The following is a 16,786-nucleotide window of genomic DNA, read 5'->3' on the forward strand; positions in this document are numbered from 1 at the left end:
TCCTTTGGTCTTCTTCCACATGCTGCTGGTCCAGGAGCCTCCTGTGGATGCCCAGCATGTCCACCTGTGATACTCTGAGGACTCTCTGGCAGTCTTGTAGGACCTGAACAGGCCTAGAATGATAAGATGAAACAAAAAACAAATAATAGGAGGCGAGTTAGAAATGTTTCTGTATGTGTGCCTGGCAGCATTCCAATATTAAATTGAATGACTCTGCATTAAATGAAAAGTAATACTAGTGAATAACAACTCACTTTGCAGCGCCTGGTGGTCTGTGACTGGATTCAGCCTGTGCGTCCATGGGGTCATTTAGGATAAAAAAATGCCTCTCACGCAGGTCTTCCAGAAGAGCCTGTCTGGATGCCTCATCGGGGTACCGCTTGACCATGGCGTTGTAGTCCCAGGTTCTGCCTCGGAGGGTCCAGGCCTTCATAGACTTTTTGGCTCTCTCCACCTCTGCTTTCCTCTCCTCATCAGTGTGGTCCTTCATGCAGGCCCTAAACAGGTGGTTAGGCAGCATGTCCTGTGGCTTGAAACACTGCAGACAGGAAATGATGCGACGATCCTTGTCACTGACAGAAAGAAAAAGAGTGTTCAAAGTATTCACACAGAAATCTTTGTGACCGCCATTAGAAGCATGGTAACCACCACAATGACCTCTGACCTCAAATGATTATTCTTGAATTTAATAATTCTCTAAATGAAGGAAACATCCTCTGAATGAAACACAAATAACATAAGCAAATACAGTTAAGAAACAAAAACACAAGCCTTACCTCTTCTGAGCTTGTTCAGCCATTGCAAAAGTATCAAACGAAGTCAAATGAAGTCAAGTCAAAGATGTCCTCCAGCTGGATAGTTTGAAACAAACTAGTGTCTCAAACTATCCAAACTATCCATAGATAACCATGAGTCTGTATTCAAACTAGCCAATGAGGTTGCAGTATTCTACAAAGCCCCTGCCAGGTGAGAATGGCCCACCGTTGCATTGGCTAGAGCTGTGGGAAGCTGAAAAACTGGTTTTGAGTCAGCCATCTCAGAAAAAGATGCTTTTATAAGTTTCAAATTAGTTAAAAATAAGTAAATGTGACAAAAATCTTTGTAAACTGAACATAATGAGCTTCAATTTGATAGGAAACACATGAAAAAAAGCTTGAAATTTTAAAAGAAAAAAGAGTGCATGCACTCCATCCTCAGATGCCAAGGAATAGAGCCTTCTTACAATGAGAGGAATACATAACAGTATTTGCCCCTCTTTTTTCTTTCCTGTATTTTACCATTTTTTATACAGTTTTAGGTTTTTGTAGGTGGAGATTGTAGGTGAGGAGGAGGAGGAGGAGATGGAACACGAGAGACGGACACAAATGGACACCTCAACAAAGACAACGGAACAATGGAACAGAAGGGGATATGAAAGGAGCAAAAGATTGAAAAAAGACAGAGAAAAAGAGAAAGAAAGCGGACAAGAGGGCAAAAGAAAGGACAAGGAATTGTGTGGAGTGACAAGAAGAAGAACGCAGAAGGTAACACCCAATCTAGAAAATGCCAAAAGATTTATAAGAAAAGAACAAATCACATGTATGAACAGATTTGAGGTTTCAAATGTATCGAAGAAGAAGAAGAAGAATTGTGATGTCTTTTAAACTTTTAGTAATTTTATGTATGGTTCTGAATTTGGTGATTTTAAATGCAAGAGGTCTACTGAATAGAGAAAAATTTGAAAGAGTAAAAGAGTTGTGTAAAGAAGATGTTATTGTATTACAGGAAACAAATTGGAAAGATGAAATTATGGAAGATTTAAAAAAGAGGTGGGGTGGAGAAATATATTTTAATCAGGGGCGTAGCAACCGGGGGGGACGGGGGGGACACGTCCCCCGCACTTTTAGAAAGAGGATATTCTGTCCCCCGCATTTTTTTTAAATTATTTTTTTTTGACCCAGCGCCAATATTTCCGCCCGGTGTTCTCTGATTTGTTACTTAGACTTGAGTGAACTAACAGTCAGCCAATCACAGCGTGAATCATCTATTGGGCGTGTCTGCCATGAGCTTCAAATCTCTTGTTGCTCTTGCTAATTTTCATTCGTTTTAGTCACTTTGATGTTTGGCCGTCTGGGGTAAAATGCACCCCAGAAAAAAGCAGAGGACTATTACATCCTTTTTTCCAAACACACACTGTAAGTATGTGTTACAATATGTTGCGATGACATGATGAATCATGCTTAAAGTTTCCTTGTTATGATTTAACTTACAGTAACGCAGTAAGACATTCGCGCCGCAGGACCTCCAGACGCGCGTAAACGCGTCTTTGTATTTACATTGAAATCACTCGCGCCAGACGCTCTATTCGCTTTGGTGTGAACGCACCATGTCGCGCCGGATTGTGCCGAGTGTGTGTTAAATGCTCTCCTACTTGCCGATTTTGGATAAAAGCGTCTGTTAAATGAGACATAACAGATTATTCCCAGTAGGCACACAACGTCATAAGACGTTTATATTTGGTTCAATTTCGGTTGCGACGTCGGGTGACCAAAATTCAATGTAAATTCAACATCTATGTCAATGTTAAATTGATGTCCAATACCGATGTCAGCTGACGTTGAGATTTTGTTGTTTTTGCAACCAAAATAGTCAGTCACAATTCACTTGACTTCAACCCGATTTTCATTTTGAAGGTGTTATTGATATATTTTTATAAAATGTCTGTTGTATAAAATTACTGTAGATGTAATCTGTATACTCATTGAACACTTTTTTTGTCCAACTATTAAGAAGTAAGATAAAAGTTATTGTTCAAGTGTAGTGTAACTGAAATATTGTAAATATCATAAAACATCTTTATTTCATAAAAATAAAGCATAGATGTCCACAGTGGTCTGAAAGTCCCAAGTCCTGCAGTATTTTTTATTTGAGTATGATTTAAATAGGTTGCTGTAAGCTATCATGGCATGTTCCCAAAATTGCCACTAGGGTGCTGTAAAATGCCAATTGCTATTCTATCTAGAATTTATTATTATGAACATCAACTTTGGGTCACATCACCATACAGCTTTTGTCCCCCCCACTTTTATAATGGCTGCTACGCCCCTGATTTTAATAATGGGGATGGAAGAATTGGAAGAGGAGTTGCTGTTTTAGTAAGAAAAGAGAAGGATATTGAGGTTAAAGAAATATATGATGATGGAAAAGGAAAATGTATTGCTGTGGAAATAAGTTATGAAGATAGAGAGTTTATTTTGATTAATGTACATGCACCCAATGAAGAAAAGGAAAAGAAGAACTATTTTAGTGCTTTAAGGCAGGGGTTCCCAAACTTTTCCATGACAAGGCCCCCCAAATACCACTAGGTTCTGGCCAAGGCCCCCCTTTTGCAGGATGTGTTATTGAACCCATCGACAATACTATGGCAAATGTAGAAATAAATAAATAAACAGAACATCTAGGTGAACATCAGATTATGTGATGGTGTTTGATACCAGCCAATCAGAAAGATTATAGAGATGAACCTATTACAATTTTCAAGGCCAATTCCGATTTGTCATTGAGTTTGACCTGCCAATACAGATTTTAGCCGATTCTGATTTAATTTTTTCTAACCACTTTACAGCACACACAAATATTTATTTTCTATATATTTTATAAAACACCACTTTTATCCAAACTGATTAATAAAAACAAGTTTAAATGGGTACATTTTCTATAAATATTTTTGAGTCTTCATTTTCTTTTCTGAGATAGCCTACTCCAGTTCTTGTTAAAACACACTATACATGCAAATTATGTGCATTTTTGGTACTTTTTGTGTGAAATCATATTTATTTTGTCCATCAAAAGTGTGCTTTCACTTTAATTGAGCGTGAGCAGCGCAGCAAAAATAGACTCGGCGCCGAAACCCTCCACTTCACTACTGCTCACGGCACGCAACGCTCCTGCTTGAAGCTCACGCGCTGCTCCTGCTCGCGGTGTGAATGCACTCACTGAACATGCACGGCGAAAAAAATTTGCGCTACTCACGCGCCGCTCGTGGTCTGAAACGGTCGTAATTCACAAGGTTTCCTACATGTGTGTTCTGTGTGCACTTGTGATACTGATGTTGCGCGATGTTAATCATGCGGCGCCCGAGTGCATTTGAATCGGCATTATGTCAGACTGAAAATCACGTGAAAATCGGCCAATTCTGGTCACCAGCCGATCAATCAGTTAATCTCTAAAAGATTAGCATTAAAAGTATAATGTTCAGATAGGCTATGCAACAAATTATTAAAATGTTATTTTATAACAATACTCATATTTACACAAATTTTTTTCCAACTTGCTGCGGCCCCCCATTTTCCCACCATATTCTTTTATCTTCTAGGTACATCCCATCCTCTCTTTCTTCTTCTATAATTTTTTCTATCCCTAATTTATAGCTTTCACTCTTTAAAATCTCTGTATTTAAAATCCAAACTCCAGGTCCTTTATCCTCTTTTTTAAAATCCATCTTCATTAAAATTTGATGTTTGAAAACCCCTGCTTTAAGGGACCTAATGGAAAGTTGGGAGAACGTAATGATGGTGGGAGATTTTAATACAGTTTTTAATAAAAGAGATATGGCAGATGGAATGGTTTTTAAAACAGATATGGGGAGAAAAGAACTTAAAATGCTGATGGAAGAAAAAAGCTTAATTGATGTGTGGAGAGAGAGAAATGAAAAAAAGAGAGAATTTTCTAGAAAACAACTAGTTATGAATTTCTTATGTCAAACAAGAATTGATTATGTTTTAAGCACAAGAAGTTTAGGATATTTTATTGAGGATGTATTTTACAAAGAAAACTCTTTGAGTGATCATAAGATGATTTTAATGAAGATGGATTTTAAAAAAGAGGATAAAGGACCTGGAGTTTGGATTTTAAATACAGAGATTTTAAAGAGTGAAAGCTATAAATTAGGGATAGAAAAAATTATAGAAGAAGAAAGAGAGGATGGGATGTACCTAGAAGATAAAAGAATATGGTGGGAAAATGTAAAATATGAAATAAAGAAATACTCAATAAAATACAGCAAATTGGTTCAGAGAGTTAAAAAAGCTAAAGAAAAAGATATAAGGAAAACATTAAAAGAAGAGTTAAACAAGAGAGAAGTAAATATACAAAACGTAATAGTTATGGAAGAAAATCTAAAGAAAATAGAAGAGAGTAAATGTAAAGGAGCAAGTTTGAGAAGTAAAGCAAAATACATGGTTGAAGGAGAGAAATGTACAAGATTTTTCTTTAACTTAGAAAAAAGTAAAGGACGAGCAGAAAGGATAAAAGAAATAAGAGGCAAAGATGGAGAACTAGTTAAAGAAACAAAAGGAATTTTGAAGGAAGTAAAAAATTATTATGAAGAACTTTTTAAAACAAAGGGATTAGATGAAGAGAAGAAAAATATGCTATTACAGCAAATATCAATGAGAGTAGAGAATAAGGACAAAGCAGATTGTGATAAGGGAATAGGACAGGAAGAAATAAAAGAGGCAATAGATCTTTTAAAAACAAGGAAAAGCCCAGGTATAGATGGGATAGGAAATGAGTTTTATAAGGTTTTTAAGGAGGAAATAAGTCTGATTTTAAAAGACGTATATGAGGAGATTTTTAAGAAGGAAGGTTTAAATCAGAAGATGGGTTTAGGGCTGATGAAGATAATATACAAAAGAAAGGGGGACAAAACACTTTTAAAATTTTTTAGACCAATCACCATGTTAAACACAGATTTAAAGATTTTAGCAAAAGTTTTAGCAAATAGATTAAAGAATGTACTACCAAGCATTATAGAAACAAATCAGGCATATGGAATAAAGGGAAGAGACATCGCAGAAACAACAAGCAGTATAAGAGATATAATAAGTTATATAAATGGAGAAAAAAAGAATGGCTATGTTATTAGCTTAGACTTCGAAAAAGCGTTTGACAGAGTAGAACATGTTTTTTTATTTTCGGTTTTAGAGAAATTTGGGTTTGGGGAAAGTTTTATTAAATGGATAAGAATTTTATACAAGGATACATTAACAGAAGTGAAATGCAATGGATTTTTAACAGAACCTTTTGCTATTTCAAGGTCAATAAGACAGGGGTGCCCTTTATCAGCTCAGTTGTATTCACTGGTAGCGGAACCTTTGGGGTTGATAATCCAAAAGGAAAATGAAATATAAGGAATAGAGATGGATGAAGGGAAGGGAATAAAGAAAATATTTCAATATGCAGACGATACAACTTTAGTAGTAAAAAATTAACAAAGTGTTAAACATGCAATGGAAAAAGTAGAATGGTACTGCCAAGGTTCTGGAGCAAAAATTAATGAGGAAAAAACAGTTTACATGAGATTTGGGAAGGTACCGGTTTTAACAGGAGGCTTCAGCTTTGTCCAAGTACAAGAAATGAGAATTTTAGGAGTGGTTTTAGGGAAAAATGAAAAAAGTATAAGAGACATTATGTGGGAAGAGTTAATTGTAAATGTGTTGATGTTGTCTAAGATGTGGTATGTTTTATATGTGAATTCAATGCCTATATGGGTTAGACAAAGGCTGAAAACATGTATTTTAGAATTTTTGTGGGAGAAAAAACCCCCAAGAATCGCTTATAATACTTTGATTGGACTGGCAGAAGAAGGAGGGATGGGGTTAGTAGATCCGGAACAAAAGATGAACAGTATGAGAATTAAAGTGGTTAAGAGGTATTTGGATGAGGAAAATAAAGGGGATTGGAAAAGTATAATGGAATTTTATTTAAATAAATGTGGGAATTTGAATTTGGGGGATAACATTTTATGGATGAAGTTAAAAAAGTGGATGATACAAGGAATACCAGATTTTTATAAAGAAGTTTTAAGTGCTTGGGGTTCTTTTTTTACCAGAAGTGAATTTTAAACCATATGGAAGAGAGAGTATTTTAAATCAACCACTGTTTTTAAACAAAAACATTGTAATACAAGAAAAGGACATTTATTTTAAGAAATGGGTGGAGGTGGGAATTTTAAAAATAAGGGATGTTCTATATGAATTTAAGGAGGGATTTGTACCAGTGCAAGTGATTGTTGATGCCTTGGAGGAAGCAAAGGAGGAATATAATGTGAACACCATAAAGAAACAATACGAAGAAGTTAAAAGTGCAATACCGGAAGATTGGTTGAATGTTATTGAAAGTGTGGAGATAAGTGAGAATAAAATAGAGGTGTTCTTAAAATTGCAAGAAAAGTTTGTGGATTTTAAGTCATGCAATGTTAAAAGGTTTCATCATTACTTTCGTAATTCAGTTTTTAAAAAGCCTTTAGCAAATCAACTCTGGCTGAGGCATTTTAAGGAGATTGAAGAAAAGGACATATGGAAAAACATGAAATGGAAATTTATGGACACTGATTTAGAATGTTTAGACTTTTTTATAAGACATAATGTGATTTTCACGGGAATGCGGTTATGCAAAATTGGGATAGAACAAGATGCGATATGTAAAGTTTGTAACAAGGAAGATGAAGGTATTTTACATTTGTTTTTATTTTGTGAAAAACTGGAAGAATTTTTCATTGTGATGAAAGAGATTGTGAATGAATTAAGAGGTAAAGAGGAAGATTTTAGTTGGAATAGGATTTTTATGTTGGGGCTGAAGGAGGAAACTGAGAATAAAAAAGTAATTAATTTGTTGTTAGTCATAGCAAAAAGTGCAATCTGGAAAAGAAGAAATGTGGCGAAAAATAGGAATTTTGTAATGGACTTGTGGTTGTTTTTCAAAGGTTTGGTTGAAGATTATTTGCATACTTTGTACACATATTTTAAAATAGAAAATAATGTGGATTTGTTTTTTTAAATTTTTAATAATGATGTAATGAAAATTTTAAAGAAACAAAGTGTTTCTGTTGAAAGATGTATTTTAAATAATTTCTAATAGGATGAGTTTCTAATAAGAGTGAGTTATGTCATTATGTATGTTCTTACTAGGTAAAATATATATGTCTTACTATGTACACTGTAAGAATGATTTACTGATCTGTACATGTTGTTTATAATAAAAAAAAAAATTAAAAAAAAATTATAATAAAAAAAAAATTTAAAAAAAGAACGCCCGATCTCGTCTGATCTCGGAAGCTAAGCAGGGTCGGGCCTGGTTAGTACTTGGATGGGAGACCGCCTGGGAATAGAGTCCATGAGATTCTTCATAAAGCCTGATATATTCTCTGAGTTTCTTCAACATGCCCGGTCTTGGGAGCAGAGTTTCTTCATAAAGCCTGATATATTCTCTGAGTTTCTTCAACATGCCCGGTCTTGGGAGCAGAGTTTCTTCAGAAGGCCTGAAAAATTCTATGAATTTCTTCAAAAAGCCCGTTTTTGGCAGCAGATTTCGCTTACGGCCATACCACTTTGAGAACGCCCGATCTCGTCTGATCTCGGAAGCTAAGCAGGGTCGGGCCTGGTTAGTACTTGGATGGGAGACCGCCTGGGAATGGCTCATGACCCCCCCAAGTACATATCCTCAACCCTGGGATCGATCGAAAATGATTAAAACGGATGGTGCCATCTGGTGGTCAACGTCCTGAAGTGTTATTTACAGAAATGGTCATGTACAAGGTCTAGTTTATTGAAATCCACTTGTCTGCTGAATGTTTTGTTTATTATTTTCATAGTTTGAGTTGATGTAGCTGATGAGATTCATATAGTCAAGTGGAAAAGTGTGCAATTGTTACATTTTTGGGCTGAATTAAGAAAGGGTGTAATGTATCAGTGCCCTCTCACTTTGTCTGGAAGACATCAGAGCCGTTCACAGAACTCGTTGTCGTGACCACTCAGGGGGTACAGCCAGCGCACAGTGGGGTGTATTCACACCTCTGGTAGTGACGGAGAAGAAACAAGGGCTTCTAATTGCTTTGATGTTTTTTGTTTTTTTTTACACTATCCCACCCCTTCTGAAACCCAAGCATACAGAGACTCCAAAATACTTGAAATACTTTTACAACTTTTATTTTTCACCCAGAATGTGTTTCATTTAAAAGGCAATGCATGAAAACACAAGTAAACAAGATCTGTTTGGTTTAAAGCTCGCTCACCACGACAAGGTACAGATCTACGAGCGAGAACACGAGACAAGACAAGAGACAAACATTTACTACCATTTGCAAACATTTAGTTAAACATGGAGATGACAGACATACAAACATCACAAGGACACGCACACATAAATAACATTAATAACAATCAAAAACACTTAACAATTAAAAACACAAACTTGTACTTAAGATAAAAATTAACAATTGGTTTGTACAGGCCAAAGCCCCATAAAGAACAGGATTATCCAAAGACTCAGGTCACCAATCAACAAATAAAGGCTCAAGCCATTCCTGTCTGTTACATTTTGTGTGTGTTTTCTTTGGTAAACTTTTGTTAAACATGAAGCAGACAAAGACATACAAACATCACAAAGACATGAAGCTGACAAAGACAAACAAACAACACGCATGACAAAAACACAGATTATCTGAACATTAACAACCACTAAAGGGTATGTAAACTGATTGTGTTAGATCAGAACTGATTAAGGTTAAAATGATTGAGGTTAGATTAGCCTTGATATTGAACATAGGCCAGAACATGTTTGTATTAAAAAAAAGATACTACAAAGTGCATTTTAACAGCAACGTAAATAATAATAAAAAACAAACACAAGAACATTCTTAAGTAAAACTGTAAAGTGCATTTTTTGAACTTTTTAACTATATAAATAAATAGATTGTACTTGAAGCACTTTGAAACACAAACAAACACACAAACAAACACAAACAAGCCTCTTTCTCTCTCCTACAGATGGCACAGGAGAAGTGGCATCACACAGGTAAGTTATTTACACAGTTATTTACAGTTATTTACACAGTTCTCCTCTTTTCCAACTCCGCATCCACCACACTTTTAAAGTGTTCAAAGCTGTCATACACCACATTGTCAGAACCAGAGGTGGTGGATTTCCTAGTGGATGGACAGTAGGAAAATATCTTCTGGGTGCTTCCAGCCACTTTGTCCTTGGAAGGTGTGTACCTCTTCCGCTGTCCACCACAATTAGGCACGTGGCAAGCCCCACATGGCCGTGAGGACTTGTTCGGCATGAATGCCTTGACTGTTGGTGCAGGAGGTACAAAGCTCTGGCTGTACGATGGCCCACGAAACAGGACAGAGGGAGCCTGTGGCTGTGCGGGGAGAACCAGCAGTATGGGTGCTGCCGACACAGGGGGTGGTCCATAGGTGGGCGCAGCAGGCTTTGGCTGGAGGTGGGTGGGCGCAGCAGGCTTTGGCCGAGTGGAGGAGGACGACGCCGTGGGCTGAACGGGCTGGTTCACAGGAGGCACAGGCTCTGGCTCTTCAACAAATAATCTGGAAATATAAAATACACATGTAATAAGTATTGATATGATGTGTGTGTTATTTGCTTTCCACAGCCAACAGGTGAAACAAAGTGCTTATGACAACTTACCTCCGCTTCCCACCACGCCTTTTTCCAGCCTCGTGATGAACGTGCTGGTACTGGACCTGAGGCCGGTCTGGCAGTGGGAGGGATGTTGGCAGCGCAGGAGCTTCCGGGAACGGTGCGTCCGACAGCACTTTCAGGTGAGGCGTCACCTTCGGCAGTACCGTCGCCCCGTATTTAGCCTTTTTCTCCTCCTCGGCAGCGAAGGTCGAGATGGACTTGGCGTTCAAGTTGGGCAGTATCTGCCGTAGAGCTCTGGGTTACCGTTCCTGACCGCCTGGACCAGGAGCATCATGTTCAGTTTATAGACGTGCTGGAGAGGCAGAAAGCACACCCTGTTTATTTTCTTTATTTTACAAAAGCACAATGTTTTGATTTGATTGTAAGTGGACACATACAAAAATAGACATATCACAGATTCTTTTTTTCATATTTCTTTTTTCTGTATGACAATAAATGACGGAGTAATTTAAGTTTATTGTGCTAACAGTTACTATGTGAAGAAAATCCAGCAAAACGCGCCGGCGCGTCCACACAGTAGTAGTACATTCTTCAAGGTCTCAACATGTAAAATCAATAGTCTGGTCGCATTTTAAACGCATTTCAGAGAGATCAAACCTAGCTATTTTAATGTAAACAAGCGGTGCTTGCCTAACGTTAGCCAATTGGTGGCAGAAAATTTGTGTCAGTACGGCGCTAACGAGATATTATCATATCAGGCAAATTATCCAAAAATATATCGAGTTTCATTCATTACTTAGCACATAATTATACCAAACGTACCTGAGAGTAAAAACAAAACAGTCCAATCGGTCATCAATAACGCCACGCTCACACAGCTAGATGACGTTTTCCGATCCTCGCTCAATGATTGGTCTGTTGAGCGCTGAGCTCTGCTCAGCATTGCTCAACCATTGGCTGATCGCTGCTCAGCTCTGCTCAGCATCGCTCAACCATTGGACGGCTGACGATCGCTTAGGTACTTGGAGGGGAATTTGCTTGGGAATACCAGGTGCTGTAAGCATTTTTTGTTTACTTCACTAATGTTCTAACCTTTTAAATAGCCCGTTTTTGGCAGCAGATTTCTCTTACGGCCATACCACTTTGAGAACGCCCGATCTCGTCTGATCTCGGAAGCTAAGCAGGGTCGGGCCGGGTTAGTACTTGGATGGGAGACCGCCTGGGAATACCAGGTGCTGTAAGCATTTTTGGTTTAAAAAAAAAAAAAAAAAAAAAAGAGTCCATGAGATTCTTCATAAAGCCTGATATATTCTCTGAGTTTCTTCAACATGCCCGGTCTTGGGAGCAGAGTTTCTTCAGAAGGCCTGAAAAATTCTATGAATTTCTTCAAAAAGCCAGTTTTTGGCAGCAGATTTCGCTTACGGCCATACCACTTTGAGAACGCCCGATCTCGTCTGATCTCGGAAGCTAAGCAGGGTCGGGCCTGGTTAGTACTTGGATGGGAGACCGCCTGGGAATACCAGGTGCTGTAAGCATTTTTAGTTTACTTCACTAATGTTCTAACCTTTTAAATAGCCCGTTTTTGGCAGCAGATTTCGCTTACGGCCATACCACTTTGAGAACGCCCGATCTCGTCTGATCTCGGAAGCTAAGCAGGGTCGGGCCTGGTTAGTACTTGGATGGGAGACCGCCTGGGAATACCAGGTGCTGTAAGCATTTTTAGTTTACTTCACTAATGTTCTAACCTTTTAAATAGCCCGTTTTTGGCAGCAGAATTCGCTTACGGCCATACCACGTTGAGAACGCCCGATCTCGTCTGATCTCGGAAGCTAAGCAGGGTCGGGCATGGTTAGTACTTGGATGGGAGACCGCCTGGGAATACCAGGTGCTGTAAGCATTTTTAGTTTACTTCACTAATGTTCTAACCTTTTAAATAGCCCGTTTTTGGCAGCAGATTTCGCTTACGGCCATACCACGTTGAGAACGCCCGATAGTGGTACGATCCAGGAAGTGAGTTGGCAGTTGGGAGAGAGAGGCTCTCCCATGCTCTCCCAATATTGTTTTTTGGCTTATTTTTTGTATAATTATTTTGTTTTGATATATTTGATTTTTTAACTCCAAGCAGTTTATCTGTTTGGAGAAAACCTTTTTGTTGAGAAAATGGACAGACCTCATGGTAAAGACCCAGGAACGGCAAGAGGAACACGAAAAGTTTTGGAACCACATGCTATGCACAAAGGATTACATGAAGGATTGGAATATCTGAAAGAGGCAACAGTGGTGATGGATACAATGAACAACAAAGGAATAAAGGCAGATGATATCATCAAAGCAGTGACAATGAAAATCGGCAATGATAAATTACTGGCAGTGAGACCAAAGAATTCTCTGGAATATGAACTGACTTTGACGTGCGCAGATGAATGTGATGATCTGATTGACGGTGTCGAAATCAAAGGACAACTCTGTGTAGTAAGGAGGTTGGAGTTGAAGGAATGTGTGGTTTCTTTTATTCACCTGCCTGCCTACGTGAAGGATGAAACAATCGAGGACAAGTTAAAGCTGTGGGGAGTTACTCCCATAACAAAAATAAAGAGGAGATTATATCCCGGAACGGACATCGCAGACGGCACAAGGTATGTCAAAATAAGATTTCCAAAGGAGGTAACATCACTGCCTTATAGTGCCAAATTTGAAACATCGGACGGAGAAAGATACTTCAGGGTAATACATGATGGACAGATTAAACTCTGCCGAATGTGTATGCAACCTGGGCATATTTTTAAAGACTGTCCTGATTTTAAATGTTTTGAATGTGCTGAGCAGGGCCATTTCGCAAAAGAGTGTAAAGCAGAAAAGTGCTTGGATTGTAACAAAGTTTTTATGAAATGTGATTGTGAAACAGAAAGTGAAGAAGATCAAAGCTTTGAAGAAACTGAAGCAGGAAATGAAGGAAGTCTTCAGAGTGAAGTGGAGCAGAATATGAGGAAAGAAAGGGATGGGTTGAATTCAAAAGACTTTAAAAAGGAGTCTGGACAAAAAAATAATATGATGAAAGAAGCAGAGGATGGTATGGGAAAAATGGGAAAAGTGAAAGCTGATAAGAATAGAACAATGGAGAATGAGATGAACGTGTGCTCAGTATCATGCTTTGACACTATAAGAAGGAAGGAGCCAGAAGAAAAGTCATTGTGTGAACAAAACCTAGTTGAAATGGAGGAGGAAGATCAAACTACAACAAGGGACAAAGACAATGGTAATAAAGACAATGCTAATAAGAAAAAGCGGAAAAATATTGGAGGTCATGTGTTAAAATACAAAACAATACCTAATCTGCATCTTGTGTTGAGAAAACAAAAGATAAGGAGAGATGCCTTAAAGAAAAAAAAAAGAGGGGAAATATGTGATGTCGATAAACTAAGTATAAAGTAAATATTTTGATATGTACATGTATAGAATTTCTAAAAAAATCATTTGAGTCTTTGAAAAAGGGCTTGCATCCAGTGTGTATTGTATGAATGCACTTTAACTGAAAGATTGAATGTGCGTCTGTGTACAATAATGAAAGGTGTTAATGAAATGTATTCTGAATGTAAAAAGGAAAGTAAATGTATGTAATTTTTTTGTTTTTAAAAATGTAAACTTTTTGTTTTATGATAAATAAAATAAAAGAACGCCCGATCTCGTCTGATCTCGGAAGCTAAGCAGGGTCGGGCCTGGTTAGTACTTGGATGGGAGACCGCCTGGGAATACCAGGTGCTGTAAGCTTTTTAGTTTACTTCACTAATGTTCTAACCTTTTAAATAGCCCGTTTTTGGCAGCAGATTTCGCTTACGGCCATTTCGCTTACGGCCCACTTTGAGGGCGCTGTTGAGCTTACAGGAAGTGATGTGACAGTTTGTTGTGTGCAGTAGGTGAGACAGGCTCACCAATTTTCCGTTTAATTTAGTTTTGTTTTTTGGAAATAATAGTCTTTTTTTTTTTCTTTTTTTTTTTTTTGAGTTTTCCTTGTTTGGACTGGAAAAATGTGCTTTGAAGTAATATATAATCAGTAATATATGATCAGTAATATATGATCAGAATATTGACTTGCAAAAAATTGCCAATGTTAAATTTAATCTACTGATTTATTTTTACTTTTTTATGTTTTAACAGCAGAAGCAGCTAAACTTCCAATTCCACCCAAACTGCAACAAAGTAATTTTCCATACCACAGCAAATAAAGTACAATATTGAAAGGAAATATACTTTAGGGGTGTGCGATAGACAATTCTCGTTATCTAGGATTTGTTTGTTAATTAGACAGTATTTTAGAGTTTTTTTTTCTTTTCTTTTTTTTTCTCTAGTACCTCCCAAAGCTTTTCATATTCTGTGCGGTTAGTTTGCAACTGTAGAAACAATGGAAATCACATGAATTTATAAAAGTGTTACATTTTTTTATGAAATGCATCTAAATGGTTTGCCGGCATGAGAATGCAAATATATCCTTTGGGTTCACCTTGCTTTTTGAAATACAACCAAGCTCGCATATGGCAAAAATCAACAATTATGGTGCTTTTCCATTAAAAGTCTCGTCTCGGCTCGGCTCGCTTTTCGCTCCGTTTTAGTACCTCCACAATAGTACCTGGTCGTCATAGCGACACCGCAGGAAACTGCCGTGACTCACACCCGCTACCCACACACACAGGACAATGGAGGAAATCAAGTGTATGCTTGTTTTGGATGTTTTTGTTTTTGTTTTTGTCGTTTTTTTATTCAGGATACTCGTCTGGCGCGTGCAATGATGACGCAGTGAATACTGACGATTCTCTCTGACCAATCAGCAGTTTGCCGTGTTTTCACGTCACATTTTAGTATCGCCTCAGCTCGCTCAGAACCTCGGTGGTACGAAAAAAAGTACCTGGAAGCAGGTAAGTGTACAACTTGTACACAGTGGAAAACCAAACAAAGGCGAGTCGAGCCGAGCCAAGGAGAGCTGGTACTGTGTAGTAGGGATGGGCATGATTAATCGACGATCGATAATTGAGAATTTTGTCGATCACGTTTATTTGTTATCGATTAAACTAATGCAGGTTGCGTTGCGTAGTGTGCGTTGCGTAGTCTTGAAGCAATGGAATTAATTTTAGCGCGGAGGTACCTGTGCATCCCGGCAACGTCAGTCCCCTCAGAGCGGGTGTTTTCAGCGGCTGGACTGGCTGTCACCAGGTTGCGGTCGCGTCTGATCCCAGATCATGTCAACATGCTTATCTTTCTCAACAGAAATCAGTAGACTGGTGCAGAAGTTCTATGGGAACTTCATGCGTTTTCTCAGATCGGATAGCTATCTGATTTATCAAAACGATTCCATTTACACCTGGTCACATAAATGTGTCAATTTAAATTGTTGCACGTCAGCAAAAGCAACTGATATGAGCTGCATTTTATTGATCATCAGCGAAAATTTCTAAATCAAAGACCGCAACAAGATATTGCGGCAACAGCCCTGGTAAGATCATTTCGGTTCTTTACTTTTAATGAAGATGATTGTGTGTTGATGAATGACTTTAACTTTGATTTGCGATAGTTTGCACGTTGGCTTGATGAATAGATGCTCATCTGTGGTGATGCGTGTTGAAGTAGCGTCGTCATATCTGGATATAACATGACATATAGCCTATAACACGCTCTCACACGTTTATTTCTTATCATTTTTGGGATAAGTCAAATTTGCATATGTGGTTTCAACAACCAGATGCATTTACTCTTGTCCAGTTTTGTCTGGAATGCGTCTCAGATCTCCTCCTGAAGTGGTTTGAGCGATCGGATTTAAATCCGTCTCGAATGCGTTTCGGAGGGCATTTAGATTTGGTCTTTTCACGACCGGATAGCTATCCGATCACAGAAAACAGATGAAGTGGCCATGGGTCTCTGTTTAAGAACGCCGGCTCGCAGCTGCAGGTTCCGCTGGTTTAGAGCACCGCAGGAATCTTCAAGTCTACCGAACGTCCAGTTTCACTGCCACAAGTTGATCTTCTTGTAATAAAGATCTCATCGAGGACAAACAAACTGTATTTTTGTATTTTCATTGCATTTTTAATTTATAAAAAGTTAAAGAAATAATGAATTTCAATATAAAAATATTAATGATTAATCGATAGTCGATCGTTAATTCTCCCGACGATCGACTAAGAAAATTTAATCGAATGCCCATCCCTAAAAAGCGTCATTAGACAACACAAATCGCACACCCCTAACTGTATGCAAGCACTACAGTGCGTTCAGAATTATTAGGCACGTTGATTTTCTGATCATATTTTTTTTCCATGCACATTTGACCAATTCCAAACCACATCAAAGGTAATAACTACTATTAATTCAAGAGTCA

Source organism: Leuciscus leuciscus, assembly GCF_965113295.1.
Source record: "Leuciscus leuciscus genome assembly, chromosome: 24".
Taxonomy (NCBI): domain Eukaryota; kingdom Metazoa; phylum Chordata; class Actinopteri; order Cypriniformes; family Leuciscidae; genus Leuciscus; species Leuciscus leuciscus.